Source organism: Stenella coeruleoalba (assembly GCF_951394435.1).
Source record: "Stenella coeruleoalba genome assembly, chromosome: 11".
NCBI classification, from domain to species: Eukaryota; Metazoa; Chordata; class Mammalia; order Artiodactyla; family Delphinidae; genus Stenella; species Stenella coeruleoalba.
Window position 1 is genome coordinate 65,596,963 of NC_137157.1, and position 24,139 is coordinate 65,621,101.

The 24,139-nt window shown below is 42.4% G+C and overlaps 1 long non-coding RNA gene across 1 annotated transcript in view; it reads left to right on the forward strand.

Moving 5' to 3' along the window:
- Positions 1–4,880: 4,880 nt before the first annotated feature.
- Positions 4,881–24,139, forward strand: part of LOC307194334 — a 37,841-nt gene continuing 18,582 nt past the window's right edge. Inside the window, exons 1-2 of the long non-coding RNA XR_013830549.1 lie at positions 4,881–5,197; positions 13,808–13,896. This is a non-coding gene — a long non-coding RNA (uncharacterized lncRNA). The remainder of the gene's footprint in view (positions 5,198–13,807; positions 13,897–24,139) is intronic.

Sequence of the window (24,139 nt, forward strand, 5' to 3'; positions counted from 1 at the left end):
AGAGCATGCACTAGAGATTTTTTTTCACTCTTAATCATTCATTTGAGCACACACAGTCCTCTGTCAGGAAAGAGAAATCTCTTCTTCGCCTTTGCATCACCAGAAGTTTGCCTTGCAAAAGGGAGGGTTCCCTGGCCAGTTTAGGTTTGCTTCAGCCACACCAGGGATAATTCTCAAAGGTGCCAATATCAGAACTCCCAACACCCTTCCCCTAAAGAGACTATGAAAACCTTATATCTTTATAGCATCACACTTTAGGGGTCCCATCAAGACGGAGGGAAACAACAGCTCCTTCTAACACCTCTCTCAGGGCACTCCTATCTACTCTCCTGACTCCCTAATATAAAACTCCAGCCCACATCCTTTTCCTGATTACGAGACCTGTAACGACTACTGGACACCTCTACTTGCTACAACATGAGCATTTAAAGCACACCGTGCCATAAACAGAAACTCACTATTTCTACCCCGCCCTGCCATTCCCCGTCTCAGTGACTGACCCTGTGGTCCACTGGGTTGTCCACGCCAGAAGCCAGGTCCTCGCCCCCATCTTTACTCACCACTCCCTGTTTCTCATCAAACAACACTTCCTTTTTAAAATTTTTTTTTTTGAAGTATAGTTTAGTTACAATACTGTGTTAGTTTCAGGTGTACAGCAAAGTGATTCGGTTACACATACATATGTATATATAAATAGTCTTTTTTTATTCTTTTCGATTATAGTTTATTACAAGATATTGAATATATTTCCCTGTGTTATACAGTAAATCCTTGTTGTTTATCTATTTTACATATGGTAGTGTGTATCTATTAATCCTATACCCCCAATGTATCCCTCCCCCCATTCCCCTTTGGCAACCATAAGTTTGTTTTCTATGTCTGTGAGTCTGTTTCCGTTTTGTAAATAAGTTCATTTGTATCATTATTTTAGATTCCATGTATAAGAGATATATATTTGTCTTTCTCTGTCTGGCTTACTTCACTTAGTACGATAATCTCTAGGTCCATCCATGTGGCTGAAAATTGCATTATTTCATTCTTTTTATGGCTGAGTAATATTCCATTACACACACACACACACACACACACACACACACACACACACACTTCTTTATCCATTCATCTGTTGATGGACACTTAGGTTGCTTCCATGTCCTGGCTATTGTAAATATAGCACTGCTATGGACATTGGAGTGCATGTGTCTTTTTGAATTAGAGTTTTCTCCAAGTACATGCTCAGGAATGCGATTGCAAGATCATATGGCTACTCTATTTTTAGTTTTTTAAGTAACCTCCATACTGTTCCTCCATAGTGGCTGCACCAATTTACATTCCCAAGTGTAGGAGGGTTCCCTTTTCTCCACACCCTCTCCAGGCTTTATTGTTTGTAGATTTTTTTGATGATGGTCATTCTGAACAGAGTGAGGTGACACCTCACTGTAGTTTTGACTTGCATTTCTCTAATAATTAGCAATGTTGAGCATCTTTTCATGTGCCTGTTGGCCATTTTTCTTTGGAAAAATGTCTATTTAGGTCTTCTGCTCATTTTTTGCTTGGGTTGCTTGTTTTTTTTATTATTGAGCTGCATGAGCTGCTTAAACAACACATCGTATTGATCTCTCATTTTCATCTGCTTCTTTCCATCGCCACTAGCACCACTTTGGACCAGCCCACTGCTCTCTCTCTTGCATTCCTGTTATTCTCCTAATTAGCTTCCCCACCTCCAGTCTTACCTGCTCTGGTCCAGCCTCCACAGTAATTTTCATAGTTCAAAAGTATTATCATGTATCCCCCATTTAAAATACTTTTTTTTTTTTTTTTTTTTTTGGCCGTATGCGGGCCTCTCACTGCTGTGGCCTCTCCCGTTGCGGAGCACAGGCTCTGGATGCGCAGGCTCAGCGGCCATGGCTCACGGGCCCAGCCACTCCGCGACATGTGGGGTCTTCCCGGACCGGGGCACGAACCCGTGTCCCCTGCACCGGCAGGCGGACTCTCAACCACTGCGCCACCAGGGAAGCCCTAAAACACTTTAATCAGACCTCATTGGCCTCAAAAGAAAGTCCTTAGTGTAACTCACCATACCTTTCATTATCTAACCTCTGTTTATCTATCTCGCTTCACAGGATCTTCCCACCTTATTCTCCATAATGCATACTGTTCTAATTGCAGCTCTTCAAATGAAAATGCCCTCTATCGTCTCTGGGATTTTGAATGTTTCTGGTCGAAATGTTCTTTCATTGCCTTCTGTCTGTTATCTCTATCAACTCCACGTTCCTTCAGTTTCCCACTTTTTTTTCTGCTTAACCTTCTAGGAAGCCTTCCCCAGCACCCAGACTCCTACTTCTGTGTTGATCTCTGAAACATACTCCCACAGTGTGCTCAACGTACCTTAAACTGCAGCTTGAACCCGCTGAATTGAATGGCCTTCTAGACTGTAAACTTTCTGGGAGCCAGAACTATGGCAAGTCTGTTGTTGAGTTCCTGATGATTAATACAGAGACTGACACAAACAGAACATCAAGAAAGGTGAATCACATCACAGAATGAATTAACAAGGACTCTTAAACACCCACAGGTGAAGCAAAGGACATACGCATATCTGGATTTTGATGTCACATATAGTGTTTTAGCTTGTATGTTTACTCACAAAATATCTGTTATATGCTGTTTCCCATTTATCACACTTCTATTCCAGTGACCTTGTGAAGAGTCTGACAAGAGAGTGAAAATGTTTCTCAAAACTAATTACCTGGTGTTGCAATAACTTCTCCCTGAAACTATGCTAACCATAGCGACAGAGTGTGTAAGAAACCACCTGACTTTTTACTATATATATACACACACACAGAGATATATATATACACTCAAAACATTCCAAGTTGAAGTTGAAAGCTAAAATTTCTGAACTCAGTGCCTCTCATGGTGGCTGCCCAGCTACTGTAAGTCACACGCGCTGTCCCTCTCGGGGTCCTGCCCATGGTGTTGGCAGGCTTCTAGAAGCCTGGTCTGTGCTGCGTGGTCCTGCCCCTCAAACCTCAGCTCACTGATCCGAGGTGGACATTGACCCTCACTGGCCCAATAAGACTTTCTCCCAAGAGTTGGGAATCTGGGGTTAATCTGGTGTCCATGGAGCTGAGTCATTTGACGTGATCTCTATAAATTTCCACGGTGCCTCCCCTTCCCAAGGCCTCCCTGTGCAACTCTTGCTTAGGGCCTCTGAGGGTCTTCAGAATCATTTTAATAAATCACTATTTTTTTTTGTTTGTTTGTTTGTTTGTTTTTTTTGTGGTACGCGGGCGTCTCACTGCTGTGGCCTCTCCCGTTGCGGAGCACAGGCTCCGGACGCGCAGGCTCAGCGGCCATGGCTCACGGGCCCAGCCGCTCCGCGGCATGTGGGATCTTCCCGGACCGGGGCATGAACCCATGTCCCCTGCATCGGCAGGCGGACTCTCAACCATTGCGCCACCAGGGAAGCCCAATCACTGTTTTTTTACATCACTTTCTGTGACTTCTCACCAAAAGAAGTCACTTCTCACTAATACAACAGCAATGTTACTGAAAACTATCAATAGTGTGTTTTCCTTGTTGGTTCAAATTTCTCAAAGGCTATATTCTCTATTATTAAGCACATTTCATTCCATGAGTTATAGAATGCCTTGTTAGATAAAAGGGAAATAATTGGATTGCATCTTGTTAGAAGTCTAAATTTCAAAAAGAGACTTTACAAGAAAACCTTTCTCAATCATTCTTACAGGAAAACACCTTACACCCTGAAGCCTCACTTTAACGCTCTACTCACAGCCTATGCTGTGGTACCTAGTGCAACCCTAAAGGAAGAAAGTGGCCTGAAAGATCTACAGGATGGCCCATGCCAGTGGAGCAATCCTTTTTAGAGCATTCCTGGCATATAATCTATCCCTAAGTGAAAACACTGGTATAATTCATCAGGTTCTTCTGGCAATGACCAAGTATGTTTTGAATACCAACTCTTTTTTCAGAATCCTTTCTATATTGGAAAACATTAAAGCAAACTCTAATTTATAATTTAAAGCAGGCATTGAAAATCTCAGTGATAAGCCAGTAAGAAAAATTTCTAAATTCTGAAAGAGTACTAAGTCTCTATTAATTGATTCCTGTATATTTACTATATATGCTGCTATTATTTATACTAAGGGATTTTTTAAGTGTCCTAAAACCAACCTTTTTGCATCAGACACAAATCTCTAATTAGTTGAGAATAAGGCGACAAACAACTAATGCTTAAGCATAACTTTCAATATATGTTATCTATTGACACAAACACAAGAGAAACTCAAATTCCAGAGGTTTGAGTGAATATTTTATTTTTAAAACAAGCACCTCCCCCAAAAAATCTTCCATTTTTTTAAAATAAATATACAAGTAAGACAAGATTAAGTTTTAATGAATGTTCTGTCATAGTGATAGACCAGAGAAATATACCTTTATCACCAGCACACAGCACCTGTTTTTTTCCAAGCCCACCTGTTGGCGGTTCTCATGACTTCTATAGCAAATGTACTTTTAACAATACTCCATAGATTAGCAGTAGACTATACAAGTAGCCAAGATTCTCCTCAAAGGCTTTGTGAATGAGTGTATCCCTTTCTGGGTTAACACTAAAAGTCCCATGGAAAGGGAATTTACCACAGAAGTCCCAAAGATGAGACTGCTCTTTCCAATAAGAGAGATCATGAATGCCCAAAGCTTTGGAAACATTAATTATTTGATTAAATTTAGGGAAATTGGTATTACCAAAGAGTCCCTGCAAATCTAACTGAGTCTGTTTCAGAGAACAGTGATACTGGCTGAAAACCATGGTTTACATTCCATCTTCAAAGTGAGATAATGCAAGAATGCCAAAAATTCCACAGAGCCGTCTCAAGTAACAGTTTTGTCCTTGAGAAAGCATTGGGATTCTGAGTTGTGGAATTTTCCATTCATTTATTCTTTCATTTTCCATCTCCCTTTGCCTTCAAGTGTCAATTGGCTTCTCTCAGTCACAGCTGTACAAATCCCAGGACTTTTTTTTAATTGGCGGAAGACATATACATTATTCATCGATTCAGTTTCATCTGAAGGAAATTTTAAAAAAGACACAATTTTATTTTCCAACAAAATATTTAAAGCTGCTTTTTCCCCATGAAAAACTGGACAGAAGACCTCATCCGTGATCTATGTAAGTACAACATTTTTTGCCTATCAGAGCATGTATGAGTTTGATTTTATTAAAATGTAGGCCTCCTTTTTTCCTGTTATGATTCATAGTACTTGCATATAAATATGTAGCAAATTCAATGTTTTTATTAGTTTGTGAAGCGTCACATACCATAATAATACCAAGAACACCCTGTGCTTTTCCCAGCAAGTATTGACTTAAAAGGACACTTTGTTTACATTTGTGCTACATCCTTGATAGAAAGCACGTTGGTATTGCATTGCGGGATGTGTTTTTCTCTAACTGTAAATACAGTGAAGCAGAAAAGTCAAGTAGTGACTCTACACCAAGTAATTACCTTGGCCTCTGGGTTACTGATTGAACTAGACTGCAGGTTAACGTCATGATGACCCTCATTTAGAAAGCTCTCCTGTAGCTAGAGAAAATGACCTGTGTCCAACTCAACACGCACACACCTTCCTATTTGACAAGCCGGTTCTGAGTCACAAAAATCCCATATGAAATGAAGGAAGAAAATGATGTTCACGTTGGTAGTGAGGTGTGTATCAGCCTTGCACCCTGGCCACAGCGATAGGTGCATGATATGGTATAAGGATAAAACTTTCTCTCCTCCAGGAGATAGTTTACTACCCTGCTCTGTAAAAGTCTTGTGGGACACACAGAACAGCAGAGAGAAACGTCCACCTGCGTCCCTATCTTCAACCCAGCTCACCGTGACGGGAGAACTGAATCCTTGAATAGTCACCACCAACTACTAACAAAAACACAGAGCTCCGAGCTCTCTGTCAGAAGATAAAAGCTCCATTATAAAAGAGACAGTCACGGCTTTACAAGCCAAACAGAAATTTCTCAACATCTCACAGGCATCTCATAACCGATGCTCTCTCATCATGAGTGATCATGGTTATTTAGAGTCAGAAGCAAAATATGGAGAGCTCTGTCTACAGGCAAGTGGAAACAAGGCATAATAAAGGAAGAGCTAGGTGTGTGAGGAAAGTGATGAAGTGGGCATATTTTAATGCTTAATTCATAAGGAAGAAAATGCAACTCAGGCAGGAATTTAACCCCTTCCTGGTTGGAAGTTCAAATAGACACATAAACAATTATTGCTATTTCTTTCGACATCAATCCGCCCTATATGGTTTGAAGGTCTCTTTTGCCCCAATACTTGCATGTATTTCAAGGCTTGGTAAAGGCACCTCATAAAAGCCTTTCACATAGAAAAAGGTACAAATTTCACCATCTTTAATTGTTTCTGAAAACTCATTGATTCTAAGTGGAAGAAGTTATCATTTGTGATGATTCACTCCCAAGTGGCATCAAGTTTACCATTGAACTCACAGTTGGGCATCTCAAATGAGAGATGGAATTTTGGGGGGACCTCACACTTCAGGGGCAGCAAGGAGGGTGGCCCCACAGTAGCTGATGTTGAAAAAGACTTTAAATTCAAATAATACAGGGCACCCAGAACACACCCCAGCAGCATCGCGAAAGCGGCAAGCCTTATCTGTTCTGCAGGGGCTTGTACACAAGCCTGGAGGCTTATTTGGTGATGTCACCTTCCTGTTTCCCCATTTCAGGTTGCCCTCCTGTTCATTTTAACCTAGTATTGTCTGTGTACAGTTGTTGGCGCAAAGGAAAGAACTGTGCGATTTGGGACTTTATATTCCTTCGTGGAGGATTTTGCATTACCTTTGAGTAAAGAGTTTGCTCGAATGAATATTTTAAGAAGTAAAGGGGGAGGGAGGAGAGAAAGAGTGGTCATTGTTTCCCTGTTTTTCCTAAGTTAAAATGTTTAGAAAGTTCGTACGTTTAATGCTTATTTATATATAAATAAAAATGATAATGATATGTGACTTTTGTTTATCTCTGGAAATAGGGTAAGATGGAGCAGAAAAAGGTAGAATAAGGTGTGATGGGACAGCCTAGCTTCACAGAGCCTATGGTAGCAGGTGAGGGGACAATAGTACTAGAACAAACTCTTAAGACCTGCTAGTTCAACACAATCGTTTTGGAGCTGAGAAACTGAGCTTCAGTGAGGGAAGGATCTTTGCGCAAAAACAAATAATTGAACGGCTAGGGTTATTATATGAAAATACCACACATTTTTAATAAGAAAAACAAAAATGCAGATTTTACTTACCTGCCATTTACTAGCTGTGTTACCAGGAGAAGGTTACTTAACCTCTCTGTGGTTCATCCGTAAAACTGAGATATAATGGTCATAGGCTTACTGGGAAAAGCAAATCAGTCAATACTTGTAAAGCACCTAGAAACAGTCAGTATTTGATAAATGTCAACTGTTTTTATTATTATTATTACCGCTACTAGTGTGAATTCAGCCAGGCCTTTCTCAAGTAAGTGAGCTTTTGTTGGTTGATGAACTGGAAAACTCAAGCCACTATGGCTTGGCATGTCACAGTGGTGTAGGTGTCAACATTGTAAGATACACTGAGGCAGAGCCTAGCTTCAGCATGGAGCCGAACCAAGTGGGGGGTGCCTGGGGACTCTTGTCCCCATGACTAATGGTCACTTGTACTTAAAAACACACAGGTAGCAACTTTCATGTAGCATAAAAAAACCCTCCAAGAATGCAGTTGAGGGCTTCCCTGGTGACGCAGTGGTTGAGAGTCCGCCTGCCGATGCAGGGGACGCGGGTTTGTGCCCCGGTCTGGGAAGATCCCACATGCCGCAGAGCGACTGGGCCCGTGAGCCATGGCCACTGAGCCTGTGCGTCCGGAGCCTGTGCTCCACAACGGGAGAGGCCACAACAATGAGAGGCCCGCGTACCGCAAAAAAAAAAAAAGAAAGAAAAAGAAAAAGAATGCAATTGAAAACCCAAACCTTTCTTGAGTCCCAATTTTGATTTTTGGAAACCTTGACCAAGCCACTTCCATATCTGGTGTTAATAACAATCTTCACCTGAATTGTTATAAAGATTAAATGTATTTGAAAGCACTTTATGACCTATAAATTCTACAGAGAATTGTACATTGTTAAAAATGTAATGATAAAGCAGAAACTAACACACCATTGGAAAGCAATTATACTCCAATAAAGATGTTAAAAAAAAGAAAACACAATGTATTACGGTTACAAAATGTTTCTCTTATTTTGAAATCACAGGGAAAAAAAATCATTCTTGCTTTCTTCCAGGGATTTAGCATTGACCATGAAAGTAGGGTATATGGCCAGAATATTCACGGAAAATGTCTTCGAAAGAAAGAACACTGAGCTGGGAAGCTGGGAGGTTTGGGTTCCAGCCCCAGCTTTTCCATGGACACAGCATACAGCCTCAGGCAAGTCGTTCAGTCTTCCTGGCTCCCAGTGTCCTTTTCTGTAAAACACAGGGTGAATTAGATGATGTCCCCCACCTCATTCTATAATTCTAAATGTCATACGTACATTTGCATGAATCCGTGAGGCACGAAAACCTGGTAAATTTCAGAAAATTATTTAATAAACAAAATGTCTCATAAGCAATCCGAGCGATCTTGGAACTGACTCCCCAAATATTGCATAATTGTGTTTAGGCGAAGACTTCAAACCCAAGACCAACGTCTTGGAACTGGGCCTCTTCTTACCACCACTCGCAACTCACAGAAGACAGGCTGTCCAGTTCCTGTGTTCACACTCATTCTGCCCTAAGGGCTCAGATCATTTTGAAGGTCTCTCATTAATTTGGCGGGGGCGAGGGAGGGGGGTGCTTAGTAAACAGAAAATCATATAGCTTCTTTCAAAAATGAAATGAAAGCCTGCGAACGTGTTTTACTTCTATAACAAGTTCAGCATCTCCAAATGCTTTGATAACAACTTTAGCTTTTCCACCCCCCTCATTTCTGATTTGATCAATATAACAACTTTGCGAAGTAGTCTGGGCCCAGGAATTTTTGTGCCCGTTTTACAAATGACTATCCTGGGGACAAAGAAATAAAGTAACTTGCTTTCCTCTTGGCATTGATGGTCCTCATTCTTGGATCTCCTGACTCTCACGTGAAACCCAACCCCATCTCGGAGTAACCTCCTCGCTAGGGTCCACCTGCCTGCAGATCAGCCCCTGGAAATGCCTGCCTCAGTTCCCTTCACGAGCAAAAAGCTCTCCTCTTCCTTACTGCCCAAATCATTCTCTGGGACCCCGTATAGAACTGAAGTGGTTCTCCGAGTGCTTTAGCCCTTTGAAAGAACTTCCATGGAAAAATAAAATTCCCAAGATAGAAACAATGGACTTATTGAGGACCGAATTAGACCCTGCCTCCATGCCCTGTGGTTTTGCCCTATAAATGTTTTTCCCGTAATTCACTGGCTGCTTTGGGAGAGCTGTCCAGAACTCTTTCATCAGAGTTATTTTTTCATCCTAAGATTTTGGCCATCTCTCAGTTTATTTTGAAAAAGGGGAAGGGATGAATCATGTCCTAGAAAGAAAGATCTTACAAGGTCCTCAACATTTTATATCCATGGGGATAATTAGGAAGATTGGAGAATTATAGCCCTCTCCATTAACTGACTGAGGAGTAGACCAACTTCAAATCACAAATACAGGATTCTGAACACAAAGTATAATTTTATGGAACTCGCTTCCCGGTCCCTGTGATAGAGACAAGACAGTGACATGTTGGAAGTGCCTGCCCTGCGCTTTGCTGGCAGATGGAATCCAGCAGAGGCAGAGGGCTCTGAAAGATCACACAGGGATTAGCTCCACAAGGAACGTGCCTGTGTTTGCATAATATTGACGTTTCCACCTTCATAATGGCCTCATTTCCTTTATCCCCGAAATTAAGTGGCAGAGACAGCTACTCCTGGTGGCACACATGGTTCCATTGCTTCTTCTGCGGCACTTGTGAGAAGGGCATTGTTGCTTCCCTTCTGGCCACTGAGGCAACATAAACACAGCTCCCCATCTCAGACTCACTTTTCACTTAAAATGGAAGATACTGGCAGCCATACACATCCCTTCACCTAATTCAGGCCCACAAATAGTAAGAACCTACTGTGGGCAAGGTGGTGTGTTAGGTGCCTCAGGGGACCAAAATCTGAGCTCAGTCGAGTGCGTGATGGCTGGGACGGGATTGTGGCGGGCTGGTGATGGGGGAGATGAGTCTTCAAATTACTGTTTAGAATCAAAGGTTTTATAACAAAAGCATACCTAATGATCAAACACAACAAACTGGTCCTATCAGACTAGGGACCATATCTCCTTTGAAATATCCTTGCATCCCACTCTGGTACTTTAAAAAAATTTTTTTTAAGCAAAGGGAAGAGAGGTATCTTGAGGGTTCAGAAAAAGGATGATTCTTAGGGGGATAAGTAATGGTTTCGTGAAGAAAGTGGTGCTGGAAATGAGTTCTGAAGGTTGAGTAGATTTTAAATAAATGGGTAAAATAATAACAAATATATATATATATATATATATATATATATATATATATAAAATGCACAATATTTTTTGGCCATGCCACGTGTGATCTTGGTCTCCCAACCAGGGATCGAACCCGTGGTCCCTGCAGTGTAAGCACAGAGTCCTAACCACTGGACCACCAGGGAATTCCCAGTGCACAACTTTAAATGGCACTATTTCATATCTCACGTTACTTCCTAAGACAAAGAGAGGAGGTCCCTCCATGTAGGGAGCTCACCAGGAGCAAAGGCAAGGGTCTGGGAAGCACCAGACATCTGTAGGAACCAGCAAATACTTTTGCGTGCGCATGCCAGACCTTTAGTGAGCACCTACTATGTTCCAGGTGGGCAGCGTAGGTGATACAAGGACTCTGAGGCACAGAGGTCTGCCTCCAAGTGTCACGCAGCCTGGAGAAGAGGTTGACGTAGTTGCCTCAGACTGTATGTGTCAGGTGGAAGCAGGAGATAAAGGTGGGAGGCTACCTCGGGACCAAGTGAAGAGGGTCTTTAAAACTAGGCTAATGGGGTTGTACTTATTTCAGTGGCAAGAGAGGATGATTAAAGATTTGGGGCTGAGGAGATAGGACCTGGGTTGAATACATGATTCATTTAGCGCAAACGCATAGGATTCATTCAGAACACAAAGAAATGAGGAAGAAAAACTAGTTGAGAAATGAAGGCAAAGTTCCCAGGCAAGCGATAATAGGGCTCTGAATATGGTAGCGCTAAAGAGGGGTAAAAAGAATGAAAAAAAAGAGGGAGTCAGCTAAAGTAAACAGTGTAGGACATTGAATTGTTTGAAAGGAACAGGACACGTCTGATATGGGCCATGCTGAGTTTGGAATGCTAGCGGGATGCAGAGAGGAGGCGTTTAGCCCACAGCTAAAAAGACAGTTGGGTCTGCGGTATTTAGGTGCTGGCCAGAAAGATACGTTTTGGTACTATCCACAAGGGGGTGACTGAGAAGATCATGGGACTGAACGAGATAGCTGAGGTAGCATGTATAGAAGGGAGAGGAAGAAGACATTCCTGGGGAATATGTACGTTGATGGGGTAGAAGTAGAAAGAGAAGCACGTGAAGAAGACAGGAGAAAAGAGAAAAGAGATAATGCAGTGCCAGGGAACGCAAAGCAGGAAAATGTTTAAAAGGGGAGGTATCAAGAGTCAGATGCTAAGGAGAAGCCGGGAGGTATAGACTGAGTTGGGATGAACCACAGGATCTAGTGCTTGGGGAGGGCAGAGTGGGTCACTGGCTGCCTTTGAAAAAGAAATTTCAGTGAGGATGAGAACAGAAAAGTCAGCACTCATCAGCAGAAAGTGAGCGAGTGGACAGAAGGAAGGAGACTTTAGAAGATGGATGGAGGGATGGAGAATAAAGACACACATGAGGAGGGAAGGAGTGATGGGCAAGGGGGCAAACGAATCAGGTTTGCAGATGGAGGGGTGAAGTAGCAAGGACAAGGGTGTGTACAGCCAAAGGCAAGCTGGAAAGAAGAAAGCATGAAGGGGACAGTGAAAACACAAAGCCTCTCTCCCTAGACAGTCTCGCCCATTCCGAAGGGCACAATTACCACCTCTCCCTGGGGTGACTCACACATTTCTATCTCCCGCCCTAATCTCTTCCTGCGCTCCTGATCTATATATAATATGATCTGTTAGACACCTCCTGGGTTCAGGAAGGCACCTCAAACTTAACTGGCCGGAGTTAAATGCACGGTTTTTCCTCCAAGCCGCATCACTCTTCCCTTCTCAACACATGGCATCTTTGCCCACCGAATTGCCAAAGTCGGAAACTTAGAACTTATCTCAGCACCTCGATTGCTCTCAAACCCCTCACCACCACTAAAAGGTTTTAATGTGTCTCCCCAAATCCGCCTTTGCCCCCATCTAACCTCTATAGTACAGCGAGGGTGACTTTTCCAAAACGCAAGTCTGATCACGTCCAGCCCCTGCCTGGAGGCTCCGGTGGCTTCCTGTCGGGCAGGGCCAGAACCTGACATGCCTCCCCGGGGCCGCAGCCTGTCCCTGCTCACCTCCCGGCCTCGCCTGGCGCTCTCCCCAGCCTGCACACCCAGCCACACCACCTCTCTTCGCTTCCACCTCTGTGCCCCACACATGCTGTTCCACCTGCCTGGCATCGCCATTCTCTCCACCTGCTTAACTACTATTTCAAGCAAGACGGGAGACCATATAGCCGAGTGGTTAGGACTCCAGACTTTGCAATCAAACTGAGTTCCAATCCCCATTCTTCTACTCACAGCTGGATGACCCTAAACAAATTATTGTCTCCAAGCCAGAGTTTTCTCACCTATATGTTAACATGAGTCCATAACACACACACACACACACACACACACACACACACACACACACACACACACACACACACCCATCCATATAAAACACTAAAATTTGGACCTTTTACATAGGAACCACTTGGTAAACATCAGTCAATTGTATTAATGTTCTTTCCAAGTGTGGGTCAGTCCTCCCTTCCTGGAGATGCCTCCAGTGACCAGGTCACTGCCCCGTGCCGTCTGCAGTCTCAGCCCCCTTGCACCCTCCCTTCCTTGTACCCATCACAGATTTAATGTTGCATTTACCATGAGATTTTTAGATCATGTCTGTGTTCTCCACCAGGCTGAAGGCTCTTTGAGACTCTGCCTCCTTTGTTCATGCAAATAGCCCAGCCTCTAACACGCCACCGCCGAAGTAGACACTCAACCAATACCTGTCCAGTGAATGAATGAATGAACGAGGAAACAGACATGGCCCATGGCGTGTGTAAGGGCTGGCACATTCAGCTCGTCGGCTATGCAACAACCCAGTATTTTGTCACTTAGCCATTTCATCCTCGCTTTAGGGAGGGCCAGATAAGCCGTGTGTCATCTCATCTGTGAGTACCAGCACATTGTTATTAGCCATATTTATTTTTCAGAAACCAGGTGAGTCTGGGGTACAATCCGTATTTGTGCAAGCCTCATTGATCAAGGACATTTGGTAATCCGTCGCTGAGGCAGACGACGACAAAAGGATGATCATCTCATAATTAAAAAGGCTCATGAATATTAGCACATTAAGTCCCAGAACACATTGGTCAAGTGGAAAGGACAGAACAGAAGCTCCTGAAGGCCGTCTTGTGTGCCAAGTGAGGAACGCTGAGGGAGAGCCATCTCCCTGGCTCCCTTTAACCCATCTTAATTTTCTGTGTTGTAGATACAAACACAGATGTAGAACTGGACCCCTCGCCGGGATGTGGCTTCTGCAGCTGTCTGACTGTGAACTGTGACTTATGGGCTTGTGAGGTAGGTCCCATCCTCCCTTCCTTTCACGTCACCTTCCCTCTGGGTCTCTTCCGAGGAAAACATTTTATTCTAGGGAATATTTTCTGAAGAATTCTCTTGGTGTCTGCTGTTGGGCACATCCTAAATCCATGGGAAATTCTATACAATCCTGGACAAACCTTTTTGAAGAAACCCATTATTTCCCAGAAATTCTAGTATAAAAGCACATTAGGGTTTCAAAATGCAAAGTGACTGGGGAAAAAGGCTTATGTAACATTAGAAGCAGAAACCTGATTGTAAAGTCACGTCTACGCTAAGGTTGTAACTATATGAAAATTCGATAACATATTGATAGTAACGGAGGAAACATTAAAACAGCTGGTTTTTAGAATGGCAAGATTAGAGATATGTTTTCTTTCCCTTTTTTTCTTGCTTGATTTCTGTTGTTGTTATAGTATTGTTCGTACAATACACAGTTGTCAGCTAAAAATTTATATTATGCTTAAAATATGGTGGAAAATCATAATCACTTGTAGTACAGACATTAAAAATTATACCCCACCTTAAAGTTGAATATGGAAAACATGGAGCTATTCTACCTTATCTTTTAAAACTATTACTTATTCTACGAAACAAAACGGGAACATCTTCTAGCATAGTTCTTAAAATTGGCAGAAACGAATTTCATTTATCTCCTTCAGCATCACGGCAACAGCCTCAAAACTTTTATTTTCTTCAATGAGAAATGATAGAACAGAATAAATTTTTATTAAATTTTCTGTCTGATTATCTAGTAGACAAGAAAACCTGTCTAGAGAAACTACCCTATGTTTGAGGAATCCTTAGTAGGGCAGAAAATGCTTCAGCGTATATTTGCCTCTTGACAACAAATGCTTAAAGACAGAATGCTTGCTGGGTGCTGACAGCCAGAGTTGAAACACTGAATTCCAGGTCTGCAAATTCAACTCAGAAAATATCCACAAAGTCTCCTGTTTCTTAAGCCTTCTGTTTATTCCATGCTTCATTCACAGGGACCTATTTCCCGTAAACAACACAATGTAGGGTTAGGATAAATCTCACACTGAAGGGGCATTTCCTTCTGTCCAGAAATTTCCACTTGCTTCTTCAATGAACTGATTCCTATCCCTAGGAACTGGCTGCCTTGGCCCTCTGGAATGCCATTAAGAGGTTAAGAGGGCCTGTGGCTAGTTTAGACTTTATCTGTCTTAGAACTCAGGTCTCTCCTGTGTCCCTTCCATGCACGTCAGTCCAACAAAAATGTATCCGGCTGAGTGACTTCCCAGAGCTGTTGAGTCAACAGGCTCTACCAGGAGGCTATGGAAACACCTTATTGGCCCTTGAACGCTGCCTCTCACCCACTGGTTAGTTAGCTCGGTTCATGCTGGACTTCTAAATAGTTCAATCCAGAGTCAGCTGGACTGCGTGTTCCTAACTTTCCTCTTCACATGACTGGTTATATGTGGTAAAAGTTATCAGCTGCGAAAACAAATAAGTCCAGTGCTACAATAACAAGTGATCTGCTGACCAACAAATGAACGACTCAATACTGGTAAGTTGGTTGCCACACTAGAGATCATGAACTTGATTCTGGAGGCAAAGGGGACCACAGAATGATTTTTAAGAACAGGAATAATGTAACCTGGGTTTAAGATAGGAACGAAACCTAGAGGCTAGAGGAAAATAAACTGGAGAGCGTAGAGATTGGCTGGAATCAGGAAATGAAGAAGAAGCAACTGGAATAGCTGAATTGGCTCAAACCAAGGCAATGACGACAGGCATAGAAATCAAATAGATAACAGAATAAACATGGATCAAATGATGTAACAGAGTTGATGTGGATTAATGAAGAAAAACACCTGTCAAGACAGAGTTAAGGGGCTTCCCTGGTGGTGCAGTGGTTGAGAGTCCACCTGCCGATGCAGGGGACACGGGTTTGTGCCCTGGTCCGGGAAGATCCCACATGCCACGGAGCGGCTGGGCCCGTGAGCCATGGCCGCTGAGCCTGCGCGTCTAGAGCCTGTGCTCCGCAACGGGAGAGGCCACAACAGTGAGAGGCCCGCGTACCGCAAAAAAAAAAAAAAAAAAAAAAAAAGACAGAGTTAAGAAGACACTAAGTTTTTCGCCTAGGTTATTGAGTTGTTGATGATGTCATTAATACAGCTGAGGAGCCAAGAGGAAAGGTTTGGGGGATAAGACAGTGAACTTCTGGTTTTAGGCCTGACAGTTTTAAAGTGTCTGGGAGATATCCATGAGGAACACTCTAGCAGGCCATAAAGAGATGCCAGGGCTACACACTTCCTTTAGAATAGAAAGGTCAAGAGGAGAAACACAACGATCGCCAAGTGAATATCACAATACATGGGTAAAGAAATATTAATAGGGTCAGTTGCTTTCTTAATCCATAAACACTCTTTTTATTTTTTTAAAGATTTGTTATATTTCTGTTGTAAGAACAGGGAGTAAAAATAGGAAACACATGATGAAAATCTCTAGTTTTTGTCATTGTTGTTTTAATTAAAGCCTTCAGTCCTAGACAGGAAAAAAAAAAAAAAAGATATGCCAGGGCTAGAAAAGCACTTAACTGTATAGACTTTGAAATTAAACCTTACTTCTGCCACTTAGGTTGAGTGGCCTTGGATAAGATAGTTAAACTGTTGAGCCTCTAGTTTCTTATCTGAAAAATGAAGATAATAATTACGTTATAGAATTGTTGTGAATATTAAAGAAGATCATGCATGGAAAGCACTTACAATGTCTGAAACATAGTAGGAACTCAAAAACAGTATCTATCCTTGGACGCCTGCAGTAATCTCTTCCTGTTCTCCCTGTTTCGTCCTTTACCTTCCTCAGTTCACCTCTGCATGACAATCACAGAGATCCTGTTATAATAAAAATGAGCATCCCATCACCCCTCTGCTTAAAAGCCTCTAAGTACTCAGCATTCCTATCCTCCAACATGACACTCTTGTCCTAGCCCCAGGGCCTTTGCATTTGCTGTTCCCTCTGCCTGGGGTGCTCTTCCCCAGATTTCTCAAGCTTGGCTCTTTTATATCCTTCTGCTATTAGTTTACCGGACACCATCTCATGGAAGCCTTTTGATAATACTTTCTTCATCTTCCCCAAGCACTCTACATATTCTTACTCTGTTTTTATTTTGTCTGTAGAAAATTAGTATTTGAAATGAAAAATTCGTGCATGTGTTTACATTTTCTGTCTGTTCTCCCTCTTCAATAGGAATGTGAGTTTCTTGACAGCATGTCTGTCTTAGCCCCCACTATAAGCAATTCCTGGCACACAGTCGGATCTCCATAAATAATTGTTGAATGAATGAATGAATATATATGGAAGTATATGGATCCTCAAATATAAAACATGCATTTTGGGGCCTTCCCTGGTGTCGCAGTGGTTGAGAGTCCACCTGCTGATGCAGGGGACACAGGTTCGTGCCCAGGTCCGGGAGGGTCCCACATGCCACGGAGTGGCTGGGCCCGTGAGCCACGGCCGCTGGGCCTGCGCTTCCAGAGCCTGTGCTCTGCAACAGGAGAGGCCACAACAGTGAGGCCCGCGTACCGCAAAAAAAAAAAAAAAACCAAAACAACATGCATTTCTTCCCCAGTAAGATTGAACAGTCTAACTCAGAAACATAATCCTGTGATGTTGAGTTACTCTAACCTGGGTGCTTCACCGAGGTAAGCCAATTAACCTCTCTGGCCCCCATTGTCCTTCTCATTATGAAAAGGCCAACAATTGTCACTCTCCTGCCAAAGGCAGATGTAGTGAAGAATCAGCAAGATGAAATCTGGCCAGCGCCTGGAGTTTTACAAGAGGTAGACACTCTACTTAACTGTTCAACCCACAGTAAACATGACAGGCACAGGCCAAAACGACAGAATCAAAGTCCCCAAAGTCACATCAAGTCACTGGACTACAAATCCCCAAATGGCCCTCAAACAATAGTCTGTCAGAATTTCTACCAAGCTACAGGATCACAATTCAGTGTGGCAGTTCCTGAAATCTTATGAAAAACAAGGCCAATCCCCTAATGGATCAGTGATCACAAAGAAAATGCAAAATGCCTTCTGCCACAGCATGGTCAATGCCCCAGTTCCTAAGCTCCTGGCTTCCCTCTCTCCATGGACAGCACCCATCCATGCCCCTCAGGTGCCCCGGAGCCCACTGCAGGTACTCAGCCAGCACCCCCTAGGAGCTTACTCTCAGAATACCTTTTCGAGATCCACCCAACCAAACGGAAGGAAATAGTTCAGTCTTGGGCATTATTTCAAGTTCAGCAAATGAAAGTTTATAAGTCTAGGATAATGACTCAGCTCAGGACCACTCTGACGTGAGCAGCATCCCTTTGCAGTTACAAACCCATTGCTGTCTGTGAAGTCTCCGTTAGAACAAGGGAATCCAGGAAGCTCATCACACCTGGTGTTGGGATTTAGAAAATGGATTTTGCTTTTTGTTTTACTTGGGTTTTCTTGATTTTGTCTTCACTTGCCAGTTGTGTAACTTCGGGCAAGTTATTCTAAATCCTCAGGGGCTTCAGTTTTCAATTTATACAATGAGGATAAGAATGCCTATCTTAGTGGGTTGTGGTAGAGGAGACGAAGGAGATAGAGTAAAACGCTAAGCACACTCAATGAATGCTAGCTATTATTGTTAATCAGTAGGTAATCATTAATTGTCAATAAAAATATCTGAATTCATGTTATTTATTTTTTATTCATCCAGCAAATATTTACTGAGCATCTACTTGATGCCCAGCATTGTGGTAAGTGCTGGCTATGCATCAACAAACATGGGAGACTGAGCCCTGCCCTCGTGCAGGCAACAGATTTGTAAATAGACAGTTACAGGGTGGTGAAATAAGTGCTACATGGGGATGGTTCAGAGGCTGTGAGAACACCTGAAGGACGTCAAACATGGGGCAGGGAGTCATGGAAGGCTTCTTGGATGAAACGTTGCTTAAGCTATATCCCGAGAATTTCATCCAAAGGTTGGAGGAGATAGAGTAAAGAAAACCCTCTGCAGAAGAAACACTCTTCACAGATGCTCAAAGAATAGACAGCAAGGCATTTTCAAGTTGCTGAAAACAGGCTTGAGCAAAGCACATTAGGCTGATAAAGGTCCTAGTAAGTCCTTGTTAAAGAGTTGCTGTCTTAATCTGAGTGCCTTGGAACACGGTAAGATTTTAAGTCAAAGAGTGGCATGGTTGCATTTGTATTTTAGAATGATCACTCTGGCTGCTGTGTGAAGAATAGATTTAGACAAAGAAACCATTATGAGTCCATGCATCAAGAAAATATCCCACAAGGCTGTGGAGAAGTGGTCATACTCCAGGGACATTTAGAAGAACAATGACGGGACTTGACAATTGATAGAGTGAGGGAGAGGGAGGGGAGGAAGGTAATGCCAGGTTACATGGTGGTTCCACTCACTGAGCAGGAAACACAGAGGAGGAACACCTTTCGGATGTTCAGTACAGAATAAGCTGAGTTTGAAATGCCTGCGGGACGCTTGGGTTGGGGCGGGGGGGCATAGGTGTGGATACTCAGCGGCACAGCTACCTTCCTTTAGTACTTACTCACTGCCACTATGTTCCAGCCTCATAAGACTTCTCTTCCTCAAATACACCAAGCTCATTTCCACTTGTAGGCCTTTGCATCTGCTGTTCTCTGCAGCGGGGATCCTCTTCCCTCAGATGGCCAAATGCCTGGCTCCTTGAAACTCAGATGTCAAATCAGACATTACCTCCATCGAGGGGTCTTCTCTGACCGCCCAGCCTAGACTCTTCCCAAAGTCACTCTCAGTCACTCCATCCTAAATAACATCATCACTGCCCTGGTAAGTGATAACTCTTGGCAATTATCTTGTTCTTTTATTCATTTACTTTTTTCGTTTGTCACCCACACTCTAGAACTGTTGTCCAATACCATAGCCACACGTGGCTTTGTAAATTTAAATAAATTAAAATTAAATACAATTTGAAAATTCAGTCCCTCATGTGCACCAACTACATTTCAAACACTGAAGAGTCACATGTGGCTAGTGGCTACCATATTGGGCAAGACAGATACAGAACATTTCCATTATTGCAGAAAATTCTAATGGACAGCTCAGCTCTGGGAAGAAAGTTCCGTGTGGCCAATGCTTCCATATTCCCAGAGCCTAGAAGAATGCTTTCTAAACTGTAGGGCATGTTTCATTTGAGGATTGGGAAATTTAGTAGATAGTAACCAGTATAAGTTTGTGAAATAGAATAGAAAATAACAAAGCATATCACATTAAACATAAGAAGAGTAAGAATCTCTGAAGGAAAATTTGTTTGTATGTATGTGGTCCTAGTGGCGTTATAAATGGTATTTCTTATTGTATGTCACAGTCCAAAAAACCTTGTACATAGTACCTGTAATATAGTATGGGCTCAGATTAGTTTTTGAAATTTTTGTTGAATCAATCAATAAAACGTTTTATAGTTTATCTGAATACATTGACTCCCAACTCACACCCCAGTGAAGTGGGAATTATTATGCTTATTTTGAAGTCGAGAAAATGGAGGTTATGAGAGTTAAGTGACTTGTCCAGATGACAAAACTTAAAAGGGCTGGAATTAAGTGTCAAATCTGAATCTGGCTGACTCTACATACGATGGTTTTAACCATGGATGTGGCTGGCTTACATAATGGGAGAAGAGACGAGGAGCTTGGAGAGGACTGGAAGGGAACCTGAGCGTTGGGAGATAAGCCATGGAGGAAGAGTCTGGAAGACAGAGAAGAGCGTCAAGTAGGAAGAGGGAGCCTGTTGGGAAGGAGGGAGTGGTGGACGCTACAAAGGGGTCCAAACTTCAAGGAAAATGGAGCCTGCAAATTTCAGTAAAGTTATCATGGAAGAGGTCGTTAAAGACTTTAGCAAGAGTGATTTCAGTGAAGCGATGAGTTCAGAACCTACCACTGAAGGCTGAAGGGGAAATGAGAGGCGAACTACACTTCTGCTGGCTGGGAGGAAACGAGGTGCCGTTGAGGCAGAGTTACTGCTGATTTATTTTCAAAATAGGACCTTGTGAGCATGATAATATATTGATACGAAGGGAGAGGTTGATATAAAGAGAGAGTTCCTGAGTGCACAGGAGGGGGTGAAATCCAGGGAAGAGACAGAGAGATAGCTCTGCATAAAGGGAGGACGGCCCTTCTGATTTAACAAGGAGGAAAGGGAGGGTCGAGAAATGGGTCAGAGACAAACTAGAAGCAGGAGGTTGCCGGAGCTTCTCCCCACTGGTCTCTTTTCTCTGGGAAACAGGAGAAGTGCTATGAATGAAGAGCAGGAAAAAAAGCGTGGAAAGGGTATTTCCTTAAATTTACTTTTATTGAAGTATAGTTGATTTACAATGTGTTAATTTCAGTGATTCAGTTATACATATACATGTATCTATTCTTTTGGAAACGGTATTTTAAAAAAATAAACAACAAGATTTTATCGACATTCACATGTGCATAAAACCCTCAAAAACCTGTTCCTACTTCTCCTAAATCAGAAAGCCAAAACTTCCCTCCATCACAGTGCCCTGAAGGAGAGGTACTATAAAATGTTGAGACAAGGGTACTCTGATCAGGTGAAATGGATGACAGGGCTGACCCAGAAAGCAGGAACGGGGGGCAGCACAAAGGGGCCCCGGGGAAGCTGCAGCCTGTGAACGTTCAGTGACACCAGTCAGCAAACTTCCTGGAAATGCCTGGACAATCTCTGACTCTAATTGAGCTGTTTAACACACCAGACTTGAGCAGTAAGAACCTGACCTCATTCCTCCCGAGAAAACTAAAAGCTGAAAGAAACAAACCTCCAGCAGAGAGCAAAAGAGAAATATAACCAAGGGAGCCATTGTTGTGGGATTTAGACCCTCAAGTATATAAAAATCTAAACTAAACTTGTACCCTTTTTGCACCCTCCTTTTTGCCTTATGCAGTCATTGAAAGTTTCCAGTCCTGCACTTATAGGTACCTAAGATGATGTTAGTATTACAAGGTTTGTTTAAAGTTAGAGAAACATAAGCCCTCCGTATTATAAAAACTGTTCACTCTACCTCCTGAGTCGGGAAAAAAAACATTTTCTTTCCTACCGCGTGTTTCTTTCCTGTCTGCCTCCTTCACTGCACACTTACTCTCACTGCACGCTTCACTTCTGGTCACCAAATGTGTGGGAGGTTTTACCCACACCAAGCGCTTCTCCATGACACCCCTGGGTATCCTACAACTTAATTATGACTCTGTCTACCTGGAGAGGCATCTGATCCCACATGCTACTAGCTCAGTCCCAGCAGACTGTCCCCCACTTTAGAGGGCTAGAGCGAGTCCGGATTGTCACCTGTGCTTCTGACCCATGGGCTATAGACCAAAAGCTCTCACAACTCCTCCTCAGGTTTGATTAATTTGCTAGAGCAGCTCACAGAACTCAGGAAATCAGTTTACTACATCTACTGGTTTATTAAAAAAGGAAATGATAAAGGATACAGATGAACACCCAGATGGAAGAGACGCACAGGGCAACGTATGTGGGAAGGGGTGTGGAACTTCCGTGCCCTCTCCAGGGGCACCATTCTCCCCACGCCTCCACCTTTTCCCCAGCCTGGAAGCTCTCCAAATCCCCTACTATTGGGATCTTACGGAGGCTTCCTCATGGAGGCATAAGCAATTCTTAACTCCATTTCCAGCCCCTCTCCTCTCCTTGGGTGGTGGGGTTGAAAAATTCCAAGCTTCTAACCAAGGCTTGGTCTTTCCGGTGACCAGCCCCCATCCTATCACTTAGGAATTTACAAGGATTTTAGGAGCCCTGTGTCAGGAACTGGGACAGAGACCAATATATACATTTCTATTATCTCACACCCTCAAAAACTTGTGTGGAGTTGTCCTAAATCCAATTTTAAAAACTTCCTCCATCATTGTGTAGTGAGAACAGCATTCAACAATCAGATTGGCAAAGATCAAAATATTTGAAAATACGATGTTGGCCAGTATTTATAGAAACAGACACATTCCTGCATTGGTGGTGGGAATATAAATTAGCATAACCACTTGGAAAGCAATTTGACAATAATCACTAAAATTGAAAGTTCACGTATTGCTCAAACCAGCTGTTGACCCATGGATATCTATCTCACAACTGTATTCCCACAGGTGAAAATGCACCTTTGTTTGTAATAACAAAAGATTGGAAACAACCTAAATGCCTTTCCATGGAAGACTGAGACAGTTTTTTATGTATTGAGATGGACAGACCTCCAAAATATAGTTAAGGGGGAAATAGTATAGTTCAGAACAGTGTATAGAGTATGCTACAATCTGTATGAAAAGAAAAAAATGTATATATACACATATACTTATCACCTATATGAATATATATATATACACATATACATATATATGTATATGTTTGTGAATATGTAACAGAACTCTAAAAAGATATAAAGTAACAGTAATTGGGAGAGGAATTAGATGGCTAGAAGATAAAGGAAGATTTGCTCTTCAACATCTCTATGTGGATGTTTCGAAATTTTTTATTGAAGTATAATTGATGTACAATATTATATGTTACAGGTGTAAAGTATAGTGATTCATAATTTTTAAAGGTTATATTCCATTTATAGTTACTATAAAATGTTGGCTGTATTCCCTGTGTTGTACAGTACATCCTTGAGCCTACCTTACACCCAATAGTTTGCACCTCCCACTCTCCCACTCCTATATTGCCCCAGCCCACTGGTAACCACTAGCTTGTTCTCTACATCTGTGCATCTGCTTCTTTTTTTGTTATATTCACTAGTTTGTTTTAGTTTTTAGATTCCACATACAGGTGATATCATACAGTAGTCGTCTTTCTCTGTCTGAGTTATTTCACTTAGTAGAATGCCTTCCAAGTCTATCCATGTTGCTGCAAGTAGCAAACTTTCATTCTTTTTTATGGTTGAGTAGTAGTCCATTGTGTGTGTGTATATAGCACATCTTCTTTACCTGTTCATCTGTAGATAGACACCTAGGTTGCTTCTGCACCTTGGCAATTGTAAATAACAGTGCTGTGAACATTGGGGTGCAGGTATCTTTTCGAATTAGTGTTTTGGTTTTTTTTTCGGTTATACACTCAGGATTGGACTTGCTGGGTCATATGGTAGTTCTATTTTTAGTTTTTTCAGAAATGATCGTATTGTTTTCCACCACGGCTGCACTAATTTACATTCCCACCAACAGTGTGT